This window comes from Parasteatoda tepidariorum, chromosome 1 (assembly GCF_982258835.1).
Source record: "Parasteatoda tepidariorum strain Cologne lab strain chromosome 1, Ptep-v5.0, whole genome shotgun sequence".
NCBI lineage: Eukaryota > Metazoa > Arthropoda > Arachnida > Araneae > Theridiidae > Parasteatoda > Parasteatoda tepidariorum.
The window spans coordinates 137,928,461-137,951,848 of record NC_141755.1 but is presented as its reverse complement, the minus strand read 5'-3'; the positions used below and the strand labels follow the sequence as shown (position 1 = coordinate 137,951,848).

At 27.3% G+C, this 23,388-nt stretch overlaps 1 long non-coding RNA gene across 2 annotated transcripts in view; it reads left to right on the top strand.

Moving 5' to 3' along the window:
• Positions 1-23,388, top strand: part of LOC147817085 (uncharacterized) — a 56,331-nt gene that overhangs the window by 9,504 nt on the left and 23,439 nt on the right. The window contains exons 4-5 of one of the 2 annotated variants that reach the window (XR_015430231.1): positions 9,488-9,595; positions 12,996-13,102. The exons of the other annotated variant lie outside the window; for it this stretch is intronic. This is a non-coding gene — a long non-coding RNA (uncharacterized LOC147817085). The remainder of the gene's footprint in view (positions 1-9,487; positions 9,596-12,995; positions 13,103-23,388) is intronic. 2 annotated transcript variants of the gene reach the window in all.

Below are 23,388 nucleotides of genomic sequence, written 5' to 3'. Positions count from 1 at the left end.
AATTTATTGTTAAATAATCTTAGTTTTTTATTTCTCAGATAATTCCACCTGTCTAGTCCTAACCCTCTAAGACTAGACAGCTTTTCCTAAAAAAAAAATCAAATTTTTTTTTAAGGAAAGAAGAATGTTATAACCTTTTTTATTCTGAGCAGTTAGAAACAAAGTATAAAATAATATCTAAATAACTTCTAAAGTTACAGCAAAAATTCTGAAACCCATTCATGAAAGCAATAAATATCAAACCAGTTTTCTAAATAGGAATCGTCTGCAAACTCGCTTATTTTTTTTTTCAAAAGTATTTAAAGTTATGTCTTTAAATCGGGTTTTCACAATTCGAGATTTTTAATTTTGCGCGCAAGGTTCAAAAACTTGGTACATAATTAGATTCAGGATAGCATGGCGCTTTAAAAGAAAAAAAAATTTAAAAAAAAAAACTTCTTATTTTTCAATTTTTTTGAGCTAGTATGGTTTTTGAAAGATATTTTACTCTCTATTAAAAGTTATTAATAAGATTTTTATGACTTTCATCGTATGCGCAATATGCCACAGTATCTCTTTTATTTTTCCTTTAACTTTTAAGTCTAAGGAAAATTAAATTGTAAAAGTTCTTTGTGATGTATCACAAAAGTGTTTGTATTTAAATAATACCTGCGTCTATGGTAAGTCTTTAAAAAAAACCTAGAATCCTGAATACAATTTTAGATAAATTGTATCAAGTTAAAAAAAAAGTACTATCATGTGTTTTTGAGATTAAAATCATCCTAGACACCTCAAACAAAATTTTCTGTAGACTAAAAATAATATAAGTGCACATTTGTCTAGATATAAATGAACTTTTTTTTAAGAACATAAGGATAACCCAAATTAAAACACAAAGTAAATTATTATAATAGGTTATAAGAGTTTAAAATTCTATTTAAAACTAAAATAAATAATATAAAAAAAGATAATCGATAAAAATTTTACTTTTGCATTATTTATTGGTTTGTGGTAAACAATTATATTAGTCACTTTTAGTTTCTTCCATTTCTGCCAGTTTTTCCACATTCTTCCTGGCAAAAGCCCAATCCTGGTAATAATATAGTATTAAAAAAAAATAAGAAACTTTCAAACCACATGAAGAAGCTTACAACTGCCGAAAAAACTATCAAAATATCACTTGCATTTACGATGAAATCAACACAAATGAAACATATCAAAAAGTGATTATTTAAATCCGTGATTCAAATTTCGAAGTGATCGAAAAACAGCACTGATTAATATTGGGAGTGTCAAAATCTTAAATGAGCATTTCATATATTTATATATATATATATATATATATATATATATATATATATATATATATATATATATATATATATATATATATATATATATATATATATATATATATATATATATATATATATATATATATACACGGTCAAACCTCTATTTAACTAAGTCTCTAAATCCCGATAATAAGTTCGTTATATGGAAAATTCGTTAAATAGAAAATCCCCTTCTGAAATACTTCAACGCAAACCAGGTTTTAAATTCATAAACACTGGAATAAAATTAAAATAGCCATGAATACACCTTTATCTTGTAAAATAGTATCTACTATTCATTTTACATTATCGAGCAAAACATTATCTAGTACATGCTATATGCATTTTCAACTAAAAAAAGCTATTTTTATTTATAAAGTATAATTGCGATTATTATAAAAGTAATTTTAAACAAGCATTAGCACATGCGTTCTTAAGTTTAATTGCTACTTTTCGTTTAAAATGCAAACAAAAAGAGAAAAGGATTTTACTGTTTTCTGTAAAAGTTAAGTGGCTCCGAAAATCAATTTAAGGTCATTCCCCCCATAAAATGCGTTAACAAGTTTAAAGTGTTCTGAAATATTTTGAATAGGGAAAATGGATCTCAAAGAAAAGTTCGTTAAATAGAAGTTTCACTTCCTTATCTGGAAGTTAGTTTACGAAGAAACTTCCAAAATGTTCTTGTTTCCTCGGAAAAAAAGTCGCAAAATGGAAGCTTGTTAGATAGAAGTTCGATTTGTTTATTTGTTTGTTAATTTTTCAAGAAAAATAGTGCGCTTTAATGATATTAGTATGACTTTTTGAACAGAGTAATTTTAGGATAGCAAATGGGTCGACAAGGTTACTTAAATAGAAAAAAAAGATAGAAAACTTGACAAACATTAGAATGAATGTTGAATTTGATGAAAATCGAAACTAAAGTACTAACAAAAATAAAATAAAGTAGATTAGCATATTATCAAAAAATTCCATAGTTGCTTAAAGAATGAAAAATGCTGAAATATAATAAATTAATTCTTTTAATAGTTTTGCCAAAACACGCGTGGTTATATACTTAAAAATTTTGAAATCAAGACGTATAGGACGATATATCGAATTCTGAGGTATTTTAGGACGCTAATCTCTACATATTTGTCTCTACATACAACTCCATACTCCTTGTAGAGACTTTAGACAATAAAGATCTTTAAAAAAAATTTTAGAAATTATCAAGATATTGGTTTAAAATTTTCAGTATAAATTTAAAGCAAGAAATTTACAAAAATTCAAAAAAAAATATTTTAAAATTTAAAAAAAATTAAAATTTGAATTATATTGTTTTTGATATCATTCCTCGCTTTTTAAATTTTTTTTAAGAAGACAAAATTGTTTCAAAATATTATATATTAGGTCACATAAAAAATTTTCGGGAAAAGTGTTTAAATTTTTTACTATAGAAACAAAAAACAGTAAAAGAGAAGTCAAAAATTACTTTTTTCAGAAAAAAATCACCGAATTGTGAATAAAAGATGATCTATAATAATAGTTCTACTTACTAAATTAAACAAAAATTTCAAACAAATAACATTCATAAATATATAGTATAAAATGTTCAGTTCAATAAAATAAAAATTCATTTCACTAGCACAGTTTGAAATTCGCAAACTTTTTAAAAAGAACATTTTGAGAAAAGTGGTTTTTTTTAGTTATATATTGCAAATTCTACTTCTGAACAAATATTTTTTTTTATTATAAGCAACTATAAATATAATGCAATGAACTAGTTAAATAATTAGATGCTTTAAAATTTTTAAAAAAAAACACACACAATTTTCAAAAACAGACAAGAACATTTAAACAAATGGGCGTGGTTAAAACTAAAATCACCCTATCTTCGTCAATTTTGCTTCGATCCAAAAAGAGTTTGTTTTGAAATGTTCAGGTAAATAATTAAATAAAAAAATACAAAAAGTAAAAGATCTATTTTTGTAACGAATTTTCGTTTTCTTGAAAGTTAACTTGTCGCCTTAAAACACAACACTTACATCAGTTAACCATAGTTGATGTTACGAGAGTTTGATTCAAGAAGATAAAAAAATAAATTTTACTAAACTAATATTTTCATTTTAATTTGCATGTTAGTAAAATATATAATGAGTTTTTGATAAATACATTTATCCAAATATATGCGTACAGATGTATATTACTGAAAATTGAATAAAAAATATAGGAAATAAAAAATAAAGCAGACGCATGATCCTATTCAATCATTAGGATATTTTTATAAAACTCGATGCTCGTTAAATATAATATTTAGTTATGCAAGGTTAGTATTTGACCATCAATGAATGACGTTTCTCTGGCCTGCTTTGTAAGTTAATCACTTTTAAATAATAATTGTTGTCCACTTTAATATTTTCTTTTCATTTTTGCGTCATTATTTTTACAAATAATTAATTTTAACTTTTCTTGGCTTCTACTTAATAAAAAAGGTGTGAAACTTTTGACTACTCTATTGAAAAATGCTTAGATTAATATGGTATAAAAATATGTATGCCTCATAATTCAAAATGTTTCCATCCACTTTTAAATTAAATAATAAAACTTAGTTAATTCTCTAAAAAAATATTTTTTGCATGAAATCACCTTCAGGTAAACGGGTTACATCATTGGGTGTAAAATTGTTTTGAATGGCTCAATTGCTTTTTTAAGATATAACCAAAAAACGCAAGAAGTGCTATTAGCATAAAGGAGACCAAACTTCTTTCCGTTTCAGCTTTATTATAAGCTGTTATTTATTTGTGAAGGCTCAGAAAGGGGCAGTGGTGGACTGTGCTCAATAGTTGCTTGAATTATAATCCCCACCCCTAACAGTATGCTGATTGCGCTTCTAGTTGGTTAAGTTTCTATGTAGGTCTCTCTTTTCCTTTGACATGTGAGGGGTGCAATTTATAAAAGTCGAGCACTATTTTGGCAACCGGCTTTTACTTGGCCGAGAAATATATCAAAATATATTATGCCAAGTTATTAAATTAGAGATATTGCAACCAGGATTAGATTTACCATTAGAATAAAATACATTTAAAAATGGTTTATTCAAGCATTAAACGAACTATTCTCAGCAAATTTAAAAACTGCTTTAAGAACTTTTTTTTTCTTTTATTATTTTTCCCCTCATATATTTATAGATGTTTTTATTTTATGTTTTTACTCACTAATTTAGCATAGGACATTATTTATGCCATTAATTAATGGATACTTTCCTTCTCAATTGACTTTTGTTTTGAATAAGAAGGTCTTTTCATATGGTAACTTACTACCTATCATTTTAAAAATCTTTTCAACATTTTTATTTAATGATAATTTTTGGGCAAAATGCATAGATTTTATGACAGTAAAATCATTAGCTTAAATATTTTTATATAAATATGAGTGTTTGTTTAAATATTTGTCTAATATATAGAAATCAAGTTAGTTAGATTTAACAGCCTTAAGAGAGATTTTTTTTAGCAATTTTGTTAACTTATTCTGGGATGTATAGCTATGCCTAAGAAAATTAATGCTTAAATATTTATCTAAAGATATATTTTTACGTGTACACTTCTTTTTATTTTAAATGTAAACCTTTCATTTAATTTATGATGCTTTTAGGGAAAACATTAGTATAAAGTCTAATTATTTTATCTATTTTTCTTCTTTTTTTTCTCGTTTCAAATTATTTTTAATTCTTTCTTTGTTCATTGTAGCTTTTTAGTAAATATTTGATTCTAAGCATCCTAAAATTAGTTTTCTATATTTATTGAAAATCAAATTTTTACTACGAAGTTACAGAAAGCAAAACAGAAAGAATTAGTTAAAAATCATTTCAAATGAAAAAGAAAAATGGACGAAATAATTCATCTTTAATGTTTCTCGTTGAAAGCATCATAAATTAAATAGAAAAGTATACTGGATTTTTAAGTTTCTGATCGCTTCTGTTAGTGTTGGCATAATTTAAATCTAGTTTTAAATTATGCCAAGAATAATAATAAATATTATTATTATTCTCTAAATCTTATTCTGTACGATTTTAGTCATGGTTAAAATCGTAATTTAAATAATTTGAATTTTTTTAAAGAAATCACTAATTTAAATCAGCTGTAATTTATATTAAAAAACATTAACTTAAACGAACATAGCTTTTATAACATTAATTAAGAATTAATTTAGAAAAAAACATAAAAAAATTATTAATATAATTTTTAAATATTTTCATGCAGTATAATTAATAAATACATTCTTTAAGGTAGGAATTTTTAAAAGTCTAATTTAATTGATAATGTATTAAGAAATGATATTAAGAAAGTGCTTTTTTACTACAAAATAATAAAAGGCATATGCATTGAAATTACTATATTATCCCTTTCATTATTTCTTTAAAAAATGCATTAATGCAAATCAAAAGCGATTTTTTTTTAAAAAATAAATCAATAATTTCAACAAAATGATGAAAAAATATTAATTGAAAAAATATTTCTATACAACTAAATAAATAAATACATCTTTTATAGAACTATTTCTTTAAGTCCGATTTTATTGATAACGAGGATTTCTTTACTAAAGAAATATCGAAAGTTATATGCATCTAAATTATTATGTTTCAAAATAGACTATACCTGAATAAGTGTGATATGAAACTTTTAAATAGTAGTTTTTCATTTAATGTATTTAAAATAATTTTCTGGCTAAAAACATATTTCAATTACTTCCATTTACTTTTTTGCTAATTAAAATGCAGTGCTTTTATGTCTTATTGAATATCTAGTTAAAGCGTATCAAGACTTCATCAAACCAGAAAGACGTCTTTTTCAGTTATGTTTTCTTATCTAAACTAATTAATTTTCATTAGGGGTATCTAGTTGAAAAACTGTCTCCCGATTTTTAACAATCATTACCACCAAGTTGAGCCTGAAAAATATAATTGTGATTTTTTTAACTCAGTGATTAGTTTGCAATAATATAATAATTTTAATCATTTCAGTAAGAAATATTAACTATTATAAATTTTGTGTATTTTGTGTCCGATTCAAATCGAATATATACGATTTTGGAGTAAAAAAAAAATGTTTGCCAACCATAGCTTGTGGTCAGAGTTGTAATCATTAACTTTTTAGTGTGTTAATGGTAAAAATTCGAACATTTTAAGTGGAAATCTTTTCTTTTTTTTTAAAGTAATACGCAGAAGTTTGGAATGGTTTAAAATTCATTAAAATCAAAGTTTTAAATATTAATGCAAGGTTTAATTTAATTAAAAGCTGCACTCAGAACTTTTACTTTTTAACTTATTTAAGACGAAAAGTTGGCAAAATATTACAACCAATATTCTTGAAAGAATTGCATCGGTCTAATTAAAATTTAGACCGATTTTCAGAACTCGAAAAGATCTTTGTCACGTTAAAACAAAAAAAAAATTTTCATAGTTTAAATATAGTTTGCATTTTAAAATTACAGAAATATAAAAATTTACAGCATTTAAAAACTCCTTTTAATTGAAAATTACCAAAAGATGGAGGAACACTTATTGACACCCCCCCCCCCACAGCACTCTAGCTTTTGGCGAAAAATATTGGCGAGACGACGTTTCTATCAGAAATTGTTTTACTACTTAATTAAAGTATGAGGGATGGTCATAAGAGTTACCTTGAGCGCATTACACCAACCTTTTTCAAGGGGAATAAGATGTTAGCAGCGCAGTCCGCTATCACCGGCTCAGGTCATAGAGCGTTCGCCTTCCAATGAGGTAAACCGGGTTCGAATCCCAGGGATGACTGGTCGATACGAATGTAACATCCGACTTGCACCGACCACAGTGTTACCACAAAATATTATCAGTGGTAGGCGTATAATGGGTTTGTCCCCTTGCCGTCAGACTTACCGTGGGAGGGTTTCGGGGTTTTTCTCTCTGTGTAACGCAAATGCTGGTTACATCCTTCAAAAAAGTGCTCCGTGAATTCAAATTTCTTCCAATACTTGATTCAGGAGTTCCCTTATCTTCTGGATTGGGTCCAGAAGTTGAACTTTAGCTGTCGTGAATCCTCCCAAAAATAATAATAATTGGGCCGGTGGTCAACGACGCTTATAAGAAAATAAAATAAAAGAACCACAATTCCTAGATTGCAGCTACTCCCCCACCCCAGATTTCCAGAGTCAAAAATACAAATATGTAAAAAAGAAATTCATGTTCATTATTGATTTCGTATCTTAATTAATAGTTAAGACTAATTAATTAGCATATTTATAGTCTATTGTAACTCATAATGAGTGACTTCATCTGTTGTAACCATTAAGATCCAATCTTAGTGAAAATCAAATCATTCGAGTGAAAGTTATTAAGAGTGATATCTTTTAGCATTGTAATGGTGGACAAAATTCTATTTAATGTGTAATGTTTTAATACATAATTTTTGCTTCTCCTAAGAAAAAAAATATATACTGAAAATACAGAAATTCTCTAGTAACAGAATGATATGTTTATAATTTGCAAAAAAAAATGTGATTTCCCTCCTGTTATAAAATTATTTTGCTGAGTGGTCGGAGCCAGCGAGTTAAATGTAGCGAAACTACTGAAACTACTCTAGTTTGCAGAAATTCCTGGCAACTGTTTTTAGCATCAGTTAAATTAAGAAATAAAGTTCAAACGCAAAAATTTTTCCATTGTGCTCTTTTGAAAAAGCAAAAGATTCCATTTCAAGATCTATATTCTATTTTGTCACCTGCATAAGAAAACATATCAACATTTTTTTCAAATTTAATAAGCCACAATAAAAAAGGAACATAACCAGTGGTCGGCAGTAGCACGCTACAAGTAGCAAAACTACTGTAGTCTCATTTTTTTCCGTATTTTGTAGTGTTGTGCGCTACTTTTTAAAAAAAAGAACATGAATAACGTACAAAAAAAAAAAGCAGTAGTTCGTAGCGATTCGTGGCAACTATTTGTAACGTTAATTAAATAAAGAAATAACGTTCAAATGCAAAAAAAATTTCGAATTTGATTGGTGCAAATCTCAATGAGAATGCCTTCGTGGTTGAGAGTTAATAAGATCTACGTCTGATATCGTCTGAAGTACTGAAAAATCGGTGCGAATCGATCCCGAAAAATCGAAATCAAAATATCTGACTTTTTAAAATGCGATTTCAGAAGAACTATAAAGTATGTTTTTGTGTCTGATTTAGTTACTTAAAATATCCTCTGCATTAATTAATTAACATATTTGCAGTCACCCCCTTAAGCCATTATGATTGAGTCCTAGAACGTGAAGATCCGATCATTAGATTAAAAGTTATTCAGGATGGTTTGTTTTTTTTCCCTCTCTGTGCTTTATTTCTTAGAGGATATAAAAAAGCATTGACCACGTATATCAAACATTTGACTGTTGCCAAGCATTTCTTAAATTACTGTCATAGAGTTTGAAAGTTGAAAGAACAAATTCGTAAAAAGTGCTTTAGAATAAATAAAAAAAGCTTTTTTATTTAATTTCAATTCGAAAAACAATGATGTATATAATGACACAATTTCTTAGAATTTTGTAACTTTTATAATTATTTTTATTGTTTATATTTACTACTAACTTGTTATGTAACTGAAAATAATATCAAAAATATAAAAAATTAATTTTAAACAAATTTCTTTATACATTAGTTATTCTTTCACAATGCAATCATTTTGACTGCTTTTGGGCAATAAAGGTATTTCAGTCTTTTTAGTGTTAGACATGAATTAAAACTTCTTAATATCTAATCATATTTAATCAAGCTAATCTTTTGTTCAAAATCATTTTGAATATTGGGGAAACTAAGTTCTCCAGTTACACTTGTAGTTCACTACTTTGCTATTTTTAGAAGACATTTTGAAAGTAGTTTGTAGTCGTTGCATTTTTGAAAGAAAGTAGTTGTAGTTTACTAAAGTAGTTTTTCCGACCACTGCTTTTGATAAGTTGTAATTTAATGAAATATTTTAATCAATATAATTAAAAAATAATAATTTTTTTACACACAATCCCTTATTGAAAGGCAAAATCCAGTTTGTTTTTAATGCTTAAAAAAATTGAATACTTAATTATTAAAATATTTTGATATGAAAAATAATAAAGGGAATGAAATTAATGAATCTTAAAGTAATGTGTTTGATATGCAACAAAGTTTTTGTACATTTCTAGGTTTTAGAAGAAGTCCGATGAGTTCTTATGAGCAACAGACTCAGTAGAGGTCTTCTCAGTGCCAAAAACTTCTTACTTCCGGACTGCAGTCACCTCTGAGAGCTTTCGGTACGTCTTCTTTAATCTCAGATATTTTGATAAGAGCAGCCCAAAAATATTGCAATATATAGTATTTTCAAAACTCAATACATATCATAATTGTTAGAATAAAAAATTATACTGAGTTAGAAAAAATTTTCTTTTTTGATGAATTGATTCGGTATCAAAATTAATTGGGTGAAAGATTGTATTTCACCCCTTAATAGTTGCATAATTTTGAAGAAAACAGTCATAAAAGTGCCTATTTTTAATTGAAGAAAATTATACAAAACTTAGTGTTTATACAATATACCTACTCATTTTTAATTTTCGGGTTAATTTTTAGCTTACATGTTTGATGAGTGCTGACATCTAGTTCAAAATAAACTATCTGTGAACACATTGTAAATAGTCTGGCACTGTCATTTGGTGTATAGACATGATTCAGGGAATATACATGAACTTGACGCATTACTTTTGAACATATCAGCCCGGAAATATCACGGGAACGAGAAATAGAGATCGAAACATCACCCAGTCATTTGGACGGGAATGAGAAAGGACGCTTTTAGATAATTCTTCGATATGAAACGTAATAATATTTTCTTGATAAAATGTTTTTTACTATTATAAATGGTTTATTATTAGTATAGTTTTTACATTTCGTAACACTACATTATAAATTTTTTTAAAAGTTAATTGATACAAATATTTGTATATTAAATCTGCATAAAATTTCACCGAATTTTGCCATAGTTCTCGTGGTCTTAGTTTATGTTAGAAGAAGTTTCTCTTAAATTATTGCATCTGTAATTATGTGCATATTCACTCAGTTCATTATTTGTTTGGGATTTTAAATATGTAATACTAAATAGTGAAGTAAGTATTCTTTACATCAATGAGTTTGACACTAATGATTGAATAACAAGTCTTTAAATGTCATACATTTTATTTTATTTTTGAAAATAATTAATTTTTACGTGAATTTAGTTTCAATATTTTATTATTTGAAAGCTTCTAACCTCTGTACGCAGTCCAAGAATAAGTAATACAGTAAAAAAATGTGTATATGTCGTTTATAATATCTCTTAGACATTTATGAATGTTGCCTACTGTCTACCAGAATAAACTCTCTCAAAATATTTTCTGAGTTTCATCCCGTTTTTAAAAAGAAGTTTGCTTTTTAAAAAAAATATATTGATACTTCAATAACAATTAAAAGTGTTTAAAAATGTGTACAATCAGTTCCAAATAATGGAATTATACCATTAGTTGCAAATCTCAGAGGAAAGTCAAGGAATTTTTTTCTGGATGTTAGTGGTCAGCCTGATACATTATCTGGACTACAGTGATTTTGGGCACTTTCAATTTATGCAATCTTTAAAGAAATACTAACTCATTTTTCTGTAAGTTTATGTATAATGTGTGCTATGCCTGTGTTAAAAAAGCTAAGAGCTTAAGTAATCAATGTAAAATTAGAAAGGTATATTCCCCAATACTATACGACACAAAAAATGCACACCAGTCTTTTACATATGTAATCCAAAATATTCTAAACTCTTAATTCTGCAGAAAAATATAATTGCTTTCGTGGAAAATTTGTTAGGCCATATTTTATTGCTTAAACTTTTTCACTGTTGCATTTGATGAATTTTTTTAAGACATTTAAGCAGAACTTCTACAGGACCCTTGCCCCTTATTCTTGAAAAATATTTAGTTCAGGATGCTTATCTTATGATTCTTCGAAAATTCAAAACTATTTCAGATTATTTTAACAATTATTTGTGATATTTAAGGAACTTTTAAAATTATTTGTGCTCTTAATTATCATCAAGAGTACTCAAAATGTGTACTATTTAGTACTGTTTAGTAAACTGTACTACTTTAGTACTCAAAATGTGTATAAATATGCAATGTTATTTGTTATGAGCTTATTATTTGATATTGAATTATTTTTTTTACCAACTATTTTAAACATTCTGTTAAGCAATTTTTTGAACAAATAATAACTTGAAAAGAGTGAATACTTTATTTCAAGCTTATACTTAATTGGATTTCATGCACACTTATAGTGAAATCTAAACACTAATAATTAAGGAAGCTTAGATGTATTTATTTCATTTATTAATTATTTGTGCCAATTTCGGCGTACTCTTAAAAATCGTCAGATGGCAACGGTAGATTGTTATTACGCAAAGGTGAACATTTATCTCACATGCATAACATTCCACAGAAACAGATGTTAACTGTTATTAAAAGCATGTTAGTAACAAGTAACAAAAGTTAACTGTTGTTAAAGGCATGAGTTGTGTAATAAAAATAATTATGTTTTCATAAGAAGATTTATGTAAAACTGTCAATTCCATTAAATAAATTTATAATATTTATTTTTGATTCTCTTCTATTTTGAATTAATCTTAATGTCCTCTCTGTTATGTATGTAAGTTTAAATCGGAAACAAACTTTACTTTAAGAATTAGTGTATTTATGCACCCTAAATTAATGATCTTTAATTTATATTGTATTGAAATAAATAACTTCTCTGACTCTTATGTGTATCAATAGCTGCCAACATGGATTGGATAAAATCCAGTAGATTTTACGAAATAATAAAATTTTTTTAATAACTGTTCCATAATACTTTAAATATTTTTCATATAGGAAAGTTTGGGAATTCTTATTGTTATCAAAATACAAAAACTTTATTACACTAATAACTATAAATTGTCTGCAATATTTTCCATTTATGATTGACATTAAATGAATATGAAATATTTTTTATTATGTTGGCTTTTAATTTTAAATATTATAAAACAAGTTAATCATCATTAATAGTTAAAAGATTTTATTATTTAAAAAGAGAGTACGGAATAAAAATAAACTGAAATTTTGAGAACAAAAAAAAAGCTTTAAACTGATTACTATAATTGAGGCTCGTTGCATTATGTTCTAGCAATTAAATATTCAATCAAACGATGAATTGTGTAAAACATTCTATTCCAATAAGGAATTTTTTCAAAAGCTTACTCAATTATAGGGAATTTTTTAAAATGTACAAAAATTAGGAGAATTTTCATTATACCAGGAGAAAATGGCAAAATCCAGTAGTGCCTACTGGTAAATCCCGGAGAGTTGGCAGATATGTGTATCATGTCTTACTGAAATTTTAAATTTTAGTGTTGTTGAATACTATAATAGTGACAGCTATTTTAAAATAACCAAGTATTTTAAAGGGACATTTTCGGTTTTTCACTATTTCAAGAATTATTTCTGGTTCTTTGGCTAGCAAAACACTTAAGTACGAAGAGTTATGCACAGCTTTTTACTTTGTAAAATAGTTGCCACCATTTTCGGTGTTGAGATACATTTATAATTTTTACAGAGTAATTGTTGCTCAAAAGTTGTAATCATATAAAGATGTCTCTTGCAGGAGAAGTGGTTGTTGCAGTTGGAGGGGAAAGATAAGATTTGTCCACCGCAGTGTTTTGATCCAGTGAGTGAGAATTGCTTGACTCAAGATGTAGTCCTTACGGCTATGTATGTATCCAACAAAATAAATATATATATATAGGGGAGAGTAGGGTAGCCCCGCTCACTTAAGGAGTATTGCTTATATTTCTGTATAATATTGAGTAATAATCAATATTTTTGTATGTTTCTATTGCTTTATCATATAATTAAATAATGCAAAAAGAGTAAACCAAAAAAAAGAATAGTTTAACTTAAAAAACAGAAATTTAAAAAAACATGTTTTTCAGCTCGTTTCAAAATGTGTCAGGAAGCCCCGCCCAGTTACAAAAATTATATTTTTTGACTGTTTTTTCAGGCGCAAATGAAAATGACCAATGTATTGACAATAGGTAAACCTCGTTTATCATTTTTATCACAAAATTATTTTATTTATTAAATATTTATATACTTCTAGTGAATTCTATCATTTAATAACAATCATTTAATATCAACAATATTTGGTGTTAAAAATGCTTATAACATTCAAATAATATAATTATCTTTGCAACTGTACATTTAGCAATAAAATAATTATCTTTGCAACTGTACATTTATCGACGAAATAAAATTGGTCGTTGATACCCGACATTCATGTGAGCAGGGCACCCGAAATCCAATTTTTTTGAAAATTTGTAATAACTCGAAACATTTTTCACATATAGATTTCTTTCTTTGTGCAAATTAAACTTAAGACTACATACTTTAATGCTGTATGTATAGAAAAAATTATTTTTTTAGTATTAAAAGGAAGTTTAATCGAAACATTCAGCCAATTTTTCTTAATTTCATGACTACTGTATTCAACATATTTTCAAAACTATTGTTTACCATGTGAACAGCTGCATAAATACTTGAAACTTTGAAAATAATCTTTTTTTATTATAACAATTAATGTCCGATGACCCATTGACTTGAAAAAATATTCTATACATATGAAATTGACAGTGGGCATACCTGACTCTCTCCTATATTTTTTAATTTTACTTTAAGCTTTTTGATAGAAACGTTCAGGATCTTCAAGTATTTTAATTAGGAGTATTCATGGGTGTCATTTTTCAGTCCTCAGGACTAAAATCAATCTTGGAAGAAGAAAAAAAATCAGTTTTCTAAATTCGGTCCTCTAATTAAAATCTACTTTTTAATTATTCGAAAACTTTCTTTTTCCTTATTTCCCTTTAAAAAAATGTGAAATATATTCTCTGTTAAAAGATAATAAAATTACTCTTTTTTTATAACTATTGCTGAATTCTCCTTCTGATGTTTTGAAATGCTAGGAATTATGAAATTTATAGAGCTAAGATAAGAAATTAATGATGAAGTGAAATATAAGAAGAGATATAAATGGCTCCAAGGTGATTATTGTAAAATTATATAGTAAGCTAACTATTTGATTTTTTTTTGCTGTAAAAATAGACTAATAAAATGAAGGAAAATAAATATTTTCTTGTAAGAAAAAATAAGAAAGTCATTGATATAATGTAAAGGTGTGGAAAAAGGTACATTTTGCTGTCAGTGAGCTATCAAATTCTGATAAGCAGAGGTGAACAGCAGATCTGATAAGCAGATTGTGCTTCGGAAAAAATACGGATTTCTTAGGTCCAGAAGTTTTGAGAAATCATCGATCACATTTATGTATAAAAATTCTTGAATATTTTATTTAAAAATATTAGAACTAGGCCATGGCACAGAATAGATCAAGATGGCAAAAACTTATTGGGACGGTCTTGGCCTGTCATAGGCTGTAGTGCCCAAGAAGAAGAATTAGAATTTATACTTGGCATCTTTCATTTGTAAATATTTTTTCTGGTAGAATAATAAATGTAATGAGAGATAAAAATAAACTTATACATAATCATTCATTTAAATTATGCTGTATATAATTTATTTAGAATTCAATGTTTTGAAAATATCAATGATTTAAATTTCTAAAGACATTATGCGTCTTTAATGATTTTACTCAAGAAATTTTCCGGATTTTTGAGTTGGACTCACAATCACCCCTGGATAAGTCACCGTGTAAATTAGTGAAAAAGGTTCAGTGATGAAATTATTATTTTTTTTTGGAGTGCGAACCCCTTGACTATGATTAATTATTGTTTGAACTTAATAAAGAACCCTATAGTACTGGATTATATTACAATATAATTTGCCAATATTTTGAAGATTCCCAATAAGTTCACCTCCCAATAAGTGAACTGGGTTCGAATCCCAGCGATGGCTGATCGATACGAATTCCGCACCCAGCTCACACAGACTACAGCGCTGACATAAAATATCCTCAGTGGTAGACAGATCATAGGTTAGAGTCCCTTTGCGTCAGGCTAACCGTGGGAGGTTTTCGTGGCTTCTCTCTCTATGTAGTGCAAATGCGAGTTAGTTCGATCAAAAAAGTGCTCTACGAAAGCAAATTTCTCCCAATACTTGATCCAGGAGTTCCCTTGTTTTCTGGATTGGGTTCAAAATTACAAGAATACGGAGTTGAACATTAGTAGTCGTAACACCCCCCACCCTCCCAAAAAAAATTGGAAACCACAAAATATATGCAACTATAAGAACCACAATTCTAAAATTGCAACTACCCTCCCCTCAGATTTCAAGAGTCAAAAATCCAAACATGTAAAAAAGAAATGCATGTTTATTCAGAAAAAGTACGTTTTTGTGTTTGATTTCGTAACTTAATTATTAGTTAACGCTAATTAATTAGCATATTTCATGTCACCCATTAAGATTGGAACTCATAATGAGTGACTTCATCTGATGGAACCATTAAAATTGTTTTCGTGATTTTCCCCTTCAAGTAACGCAAATGCGAGTTCCATCAAAAACTCCCAACCGAATGTAAATTTCTCCTTATATTTGATCCACGAGTTCCTTTATCTTATGTATTGTGTTCAAAATTATAAGGCTACGTAGTTGAACATTTAGTAGTCGTAAACCGTAAATTAGCTGTTCAACGACTGCAATAAAATAAAATAACCCTCCACCCCCTTGAAAGTAACAATAAGCAAATCATGAGCCATTCGCACTCTTTGGGACTTTCGTATTATTTGACCGATCACAAATTAAATCTAGTTTTGAAAGCAATGCAAGAGTTTTTGTCATTAAAAGAAGATGTACAGTCCGCAAAAAAAAAAACGAATCACCCTGAATAACTTTTGTTCTAATGATCAGATTTTCACGAACTAAGCGTCAATCTTAATGGTTCCTGGGGGTGACCTCAAATATGCTAATTAATTAGTGCTAACTATTAATTAAGTTACGAAATCAGACACAAAAACGCACTTTCTCTGAATAAACATACATTTTTTTTCACATATTTGGATTCTTAACCTTCAAAATATAGGGGGTAGCCGCAATCTGGGAAAAATGGTCCCCATAGTTTGGTCAGGAGAGCGATCCAAAGTTCGTATCCCTTAATGTTAATTTCACTTTTCACGTTTCTAGTCATATTTTTAAAACTAATAAAGCAATTTAAATAAAATTGCACCCACTCATAAAACTCATTTACCCAAAGATAATTTCATGAAAAAAATAATTTTTAATAATTATTAATTATTTTTTATTATTTAATTAAATTGAGGATGAAAAAATTTTGAATTATAAGGTATGAATTTTTTTATACCATATTAATCTACATATTTTTCAATTGAAAAATCTAAAGTTTCAACTGTTTTCATTTATTAGAAGCTGAGAAAAATTAAAATTAATTATTTTAAAAAAAATAATTTGGCGACAATAAGGAAATGATTAAATGGGGCGATTAATATTAAAATGTGATAAACTTGCGAGGAACTTGACTTCGCGCGCGTAGTGTAAAATTTCATTCATATTTTTTTCGCTAATAATCGTTTGCTAATCTTTTAATTTTTATTTATTTCTAACTATAAAATACAATGTTTCCTTTTTAGTCGCTTAATAATTTATTTGCAATTTAGTAAAGAAATTTGAATAAAACATTTTGTATAAAAAACACTTTATTCAAGGAATTTCTAGTTTTATAAAATAGGATATGATATGATCTTCTGATAGAATATGATTATACACCAGATTGTGCTTATTTAATGTGATTATTTTTTATTTTTTGATTTTGTTTTTCAATAACTGATATAATTTCAATAATATACATACGTATGCATAGATTTGGAATAATATGTTTATCAATTTCTTGAATATATATTTTAAAAATATTAATAAAAATAGGTAGTCAACTTTTTTAAGTATCTCTCACAACATCGCAAATTTCTCAACATCTTATAGAGTAAATTAACGAATGAAAGAACACTTAAGCTTAGCTTGCCTTTAAGAAAAAAATCATAAAAATTACAAAATTTGTAATTTTAGCTAAATGATGGTGTCGACATATTTGTTATTAAATACAAATTATGTAAAAACAACTTAGATAACTTACATAATATTGTTTTAAGCTTTTGGTGGTTTAAATAATAAGTAGTAAGATAACCAATAAGTAGTAAGATAACCAAGTGAAGGAACAGTTCTTACCAGTGAATAAACACTAAATTTTCCAGTGAATGAACACTTAATTTAGAAAATGTTTGATGCTCGTTAGGAATCCATTGGCTACACAAATGTCTAAAAACAAGATTTTTCTTGGAATTACAACATATAACCACAGTTAACGTAGAAAATGTTACTTTTTTTCCGTCATAGAATGGAAAGTAAAATATGTTTGAATTCATAATTTAAAAAAAAAAAAACATTTTTTTTTCTCACAGTTTAATAGTCCGTTCTAAATTATGAATGTTTATCATTGCGTAATCCGATGATGTTTTTATTATTATTTAGATCACTTTTTTGTTTACTCTTTTCCCCATATTTTTTAAGCTAGCTTAAAAAATATGGGGATTAAAAAAGATTAAAAAATAGCTATTTTTTAATCTTTTCAAGTATTTTTTTTCTTTTCGTCATATTTTCTGCTTTAACTTTTTTTTCAGCTCTTTCAATCTCTTTAAATTTTCGTTCTTTTTCTGAAGTTAATGCAAAAAAGTAATTTTTTTCTTTTGATTTAACCCTCCTCTTTTTTTCAAATTTTTGGCCAATGTAAATGTATCTTCGAAATTTCTTTTGATTTTCCAATACCATTTCTAGAATTTCTCACTGGATAATAAATGAGAAAAAGGAGTTTCGAAGTTTGAGTCAAATCCATCTCTCATTGACTTATATCTAGTGGGTCTTCAGCAGTACTTACCATTTACTTATGGAACCAATTGTTTTTGCAACTAACAATGCCTCAAGAGGACTTATATCAACATCAGTTTTCAAGATACTTTCATTATCAATGTTAGTTGCATCAGCTTCAGTGCCAAAATTTGATTAACCAAATGTTTTTTTTGAAATAAATTCTTCAATATTGAGAAAAGCACAGGCTACAGGTTATTTGGGAGATTAAACTTTTCAGTCGTCAATGCTCGTTTAAAAATTTGCAACATAACTTGTGAGATTTCCCTCTCAAGCTTCTGAAGAAATAGTGCATCGTTACTCTCGAAGCATGTATTTTGTTGATAAGTTGTCTTGCTCATTAACTCTTGGTGTCTGTTTTGCATGCATTTGTTAAAGTCAACGTTTTTTACATCGAATGGGAAAATATCGCATTTCATAAAAGCATTTTAACTTCATCAGTTGATGCCTCAAAATCCTATTTAAAAATGGATGTAAAATTTTCTCGACATATTGCTTTACAATTCTTTTAAGATCTAACGGGAGATTTCCCTGAATTGGGTAGAAAACTAAACCAGAAAATTTGTTTTGATTAACATAACTTGCTCAGTTACAAATTAATATGAGATTTATACCTATCCAAAATGAGCAAAATAAGGAACTTGATAGCATTTTTAATTAGGCATGGGTAGAAACATTTGCAATATATTTGTAAAATGTTGCTGCGGTCATTGTTTCATTTCATGAATCGCTCTTTCCAATGAAATACATAGCAGGGACGGATTCTGTAATATCTCAAAGAATTCTTCAGAAAGGAAAAACTACCAATCGAGGTACTTTTTCTTTCCTAGGTACTTAAGAATATAAATCCTTATAATTTTTAGAGTCAAGGATTTTTCCCGTTTAAGGGCAGTATTCAACTCTTGTTTCGTTCGCATTGTAAATGCAATCACTTTCTAAAGGGATGCCAGGGCTACTTCATCTAAAGTTCTTAAAACCAGTATTTCGAATATGATTCTCTAAGGGAAGTTTTACCTTTTGAAATTATCTTCGCATTGCACTGAGTTATCGGTGGATGTCGCCTTAAAAAAAACCTCACCCATTTTTCACCTGGATGATTGTCTTTAAATGGATTTTTCCTACCAGTTCCCGTCTGGACGTTAAAGACCGCAATAAGATAATAACTTAGCTAATTATTAGCACAAAGTCCTGCAAAGAAATTTTCTATTCAAGCTTTTATTATTATATTTAGTCAGTAAACATAGCTTATTAAGGTGTCTAAGGTATGATGTAATAACTAATCACTACATTTATAACGATAAATAATTAATAAATTATTATTATAATTCTTTAAATAAACTTAGCAATTAAATTTGCATTTTGAAATGAAATTGTTATAGGAACTATTCATACAACATTTAACTGAATTTTAGGTGTCCTCTATATCACAGAACTACTAATTGTGAAATCATCTACCATGTAAAATCATATTTCACACATACTGTCCATTCACTGGGAAATCTATTCCCAGTGAAGAAACATGCCTGTTCCTTCACTGGTTAGAAGTTGTTTTTTGTACTTTTAACATAATTTTGATGTATAATATGACTAAAAGTACAGGAAAATTAAAAATTTTCTTTTATTTTCATTAACTTGAAAAAATCCCAATAAAGGAACACTTGTTTATTCATTGGTTTTTCATCGTTTGGTAATCCAGTTAATAAGCACCTCCTAATCTCAGTACTTGCTTATGTTATGATGCTTGAAATAAATAAAACGTAACTTCAATGACCATATTTTGAATTCTATTTTTCACAATGAGAAAAAAAGCATTATTATACGCAATTAATTGTACTTTAAACGGATAACTACCACCACTGACCTTATAATTGTGTCAAAGAAACAAGGCGTTGACCAGATACTAACAAATTCAAAACTTTTTCCAGAGAAGACTCTAAGACCAGGTAACTCAATGCATTGTTAGATGACTTCCTATTGTTAGGTAGTAAGCTACTGTTACCAATCAATCTAAATTAAAACGTTTAAAATCTTATTGTTAAAAAATATCTATGAAATGTTCCTTCACTGGTGTGTCTTCCATCACTTATTGGTTTACCCTATATCGTCTTAATCTTAAAAGAAATTTTCGGAAGTGTTTCACAAGTGTTTCGCAGAACTATTTTACCTATTATTTAAGTAAATTTTGACATTTTTAAGAATCTTATTCTTTACCTTTTAACGTTTATTATTTCTTCATTAATATACTAATAAATTTTTTCAGTTCTTTAATTTAGGTTTTCTTTAAAGTAAAGTTCCTTTCTAAATTATAGTCATTTTTCTTGAAAAGAATTATTGTCTGCTAGCTAAGAATAAAATCTTGTAAAGAAATTAAAAACATTCCGCTGTTTAAAATTATTTAATGCAAAACAGCTGATTATTTACTAACAATACTATTTTTTTTTAAAAAAAGAGTATAAATTATTAATTGTCTTTTTTTTTGTTTCTCGTGACTTCAACATAGATTATCTAAAATAGCGTTGATGTATTTTAAGTCACTACAAAGAGTATGAAGATACCGAACATAAAAAGCTATCGAATTCGTAGCCAAAATTTATAAGCGTCTTAAAATATCTCAGTATCCTAAATGTCGTTCTAACATCTTAGTTGTGAAATTAAATTTTTAATTATCTGACCACGAGTGATTCACTTATTATTTCATTATATATTTTACTCTTTCTTTATGATACCAAGTAGATTTTTTTCCTGACAATATACTAAACTATTTGTTTAATTTTTTACTTTAGCACGATTCCCAAGATATTATTGTAGTATAATTTGTTATCAGGAAAATGCCTTATTTTGTTTAGCAGGAAATACTAAAAATTGAAATTTGTAAGAAGATTCCGAAGCCGTGGCAATTTTAGAGTCATCTGATTTTAAAAAAATGCTATAAGAAATACGCTATTTCCGAACTCATTTTAATAAAAATAAATAAAAACGTGGCAAGAAGGCTAACATACTTTTTACAGAAACTGTGAAAACTAATTTTTTCCATATTTCGTCAAAAGAGGATAAGAATGATATTGCTCCAAGGGACCTACTCAATAATTTCGCTATTTCCAGAATGAAATCTGTTTGATCGAAACATATTATTCCTTGAAAATTAAAACGAGGAAAAAATTAGCTATTATTATTTATCTAAGCTTATTCCATTTATTTAATGATAGCGGTTTTAAGGTTAAGAATATGCGATGGAAGCCCCGTTTACTATTTTACTATAAATGCATTAAATCATGTAGCTTGAATAATTTATTTTAAGCAAATTATTTAATAATTTAAGCAAATAAGGGTATAAAAATAAACTCGATCAAAATACTCCGAAAGTATACCCTAAAATATATGTAGAATAAACTTTGGCATCGATATATATAAAATATACCTTTTCAAAACTTATTTTAATATCGAGTGAAATAATTTAATATGTTGTGTAACTAAATGGATAATACCAAGAAACTGAATCGAAAGTATAAAAATTTCACTGATTTAAAAAAATAATAGATGATAATAAAAGTAGACATGTTTTGAGTGTCCAATAATGAAAGTCACAACTTATTCAAGCCTGACAAGTCTTGAGAATGGGCGATTATATTTGAACGCTCAAAGCATGTCGACTTTTACTTCCCTTTTCATACGTTTCGAAGTCAGTTGAGTTTTTATCGTCAATTATACTGTTTTACATTTGAGTCTTGATCATTATTTTGATAAGGATATTGCACTCGTTAAAGTAAACATATGCATTTTAATATTTTAACAGGATTCATGTGGTCTTTAAAAACGTAAGAGCATCAATATTGTAAAAGTTATATTTAACTTAAAAATTAAAATTTCGAGACCGGATATTTTGAGTTAATGAAATTAAATATTTTATCCTTTAAGTTTTTCAGTATCTTAAGGATCTTACTAGCTCTGTTTAAGAGGAGAGTATCAGATATATATAAGAAAACATAAATAATCATAGTAGCAGTATTTAGTGGTAAATGTAGCTTATCGTAATTGAAGAATATGCTGTGTGACATTGTATGGTGAATTTGCGAACGTAAGTTTCAGAAAGCATCGAAACACGAGGAAGCAATTTGCTAATCATCTTTATCCAAAGAAAACCATGTAACCTAAATATCTACCAGAATGAAGCGATTTTATGAACAACGAATCATACAATATGCAACATATTATTTCAATATCTTATTCATAAACATGACATATTTCAATGTCTTTAAAATGCCACTAAACATTCACCAATTCCTTGAGTTATAGAAAAAAGAAATATCGTAAATTACAGAAAACCTTGTGAATGTGCATTAGAATTACTATACAATTTACATTTTATTTTTCAAGCACTTTTTTTCATCTTCAAATTTTCTTGCCTAGAAGATTCGATTAACCCTTTCGCGCCGACTGTCACAAATACGTGACAGCATAAAACAGTATCTACCAGTGTAAAAAGATAAAACTGGTAATCAAAGTAATTCTTTAGCAGTTTATTTGTGGGCAGGGTTATAATTGCTTGATTTATTTAATTCACCATTACTTAGTTCAAAATAAAATTATTTAGTTATACTTTGAACTAGCATTGATTATATATATGATTAAACTAACAATAATTAAATTCAAGGAAGAATTCAAGGAAATTCCGTGAAACGCCTGCATTTAAGCTACCGTTTTTTATTAATTTACATCCTGGCTCTGATTTTGTACGAATGCTTTCATGAATCACCCGTCGCCAAGGGGTTAAAGCTGTAAAAATGATTATCACTAAAATTTTGTATATAGCTGTAATAAGTTATGTCAATTTGATTTTAGTATGAAATACTCGAATAAATTTAGCAAAAACAGCATAATCTAAACAATATCAGATAAAAAGTTCATGTATTTAAATTCTAACAACTTAGAAAATCATAAATAATTTATAAATCGATTCAAATTTTCTTTTCAAAGGACATTAAAATAATTTTTTTTTTGCTTTTTAGACAGAAATCAGCTTAAAAATTGTCTATAGCCTAGAAACTTCGGGAGATTTTCTATTAACAATGAATTAAACCTCTCTGAGCAATCACAAAACATTATTTCAATTTTTTTAC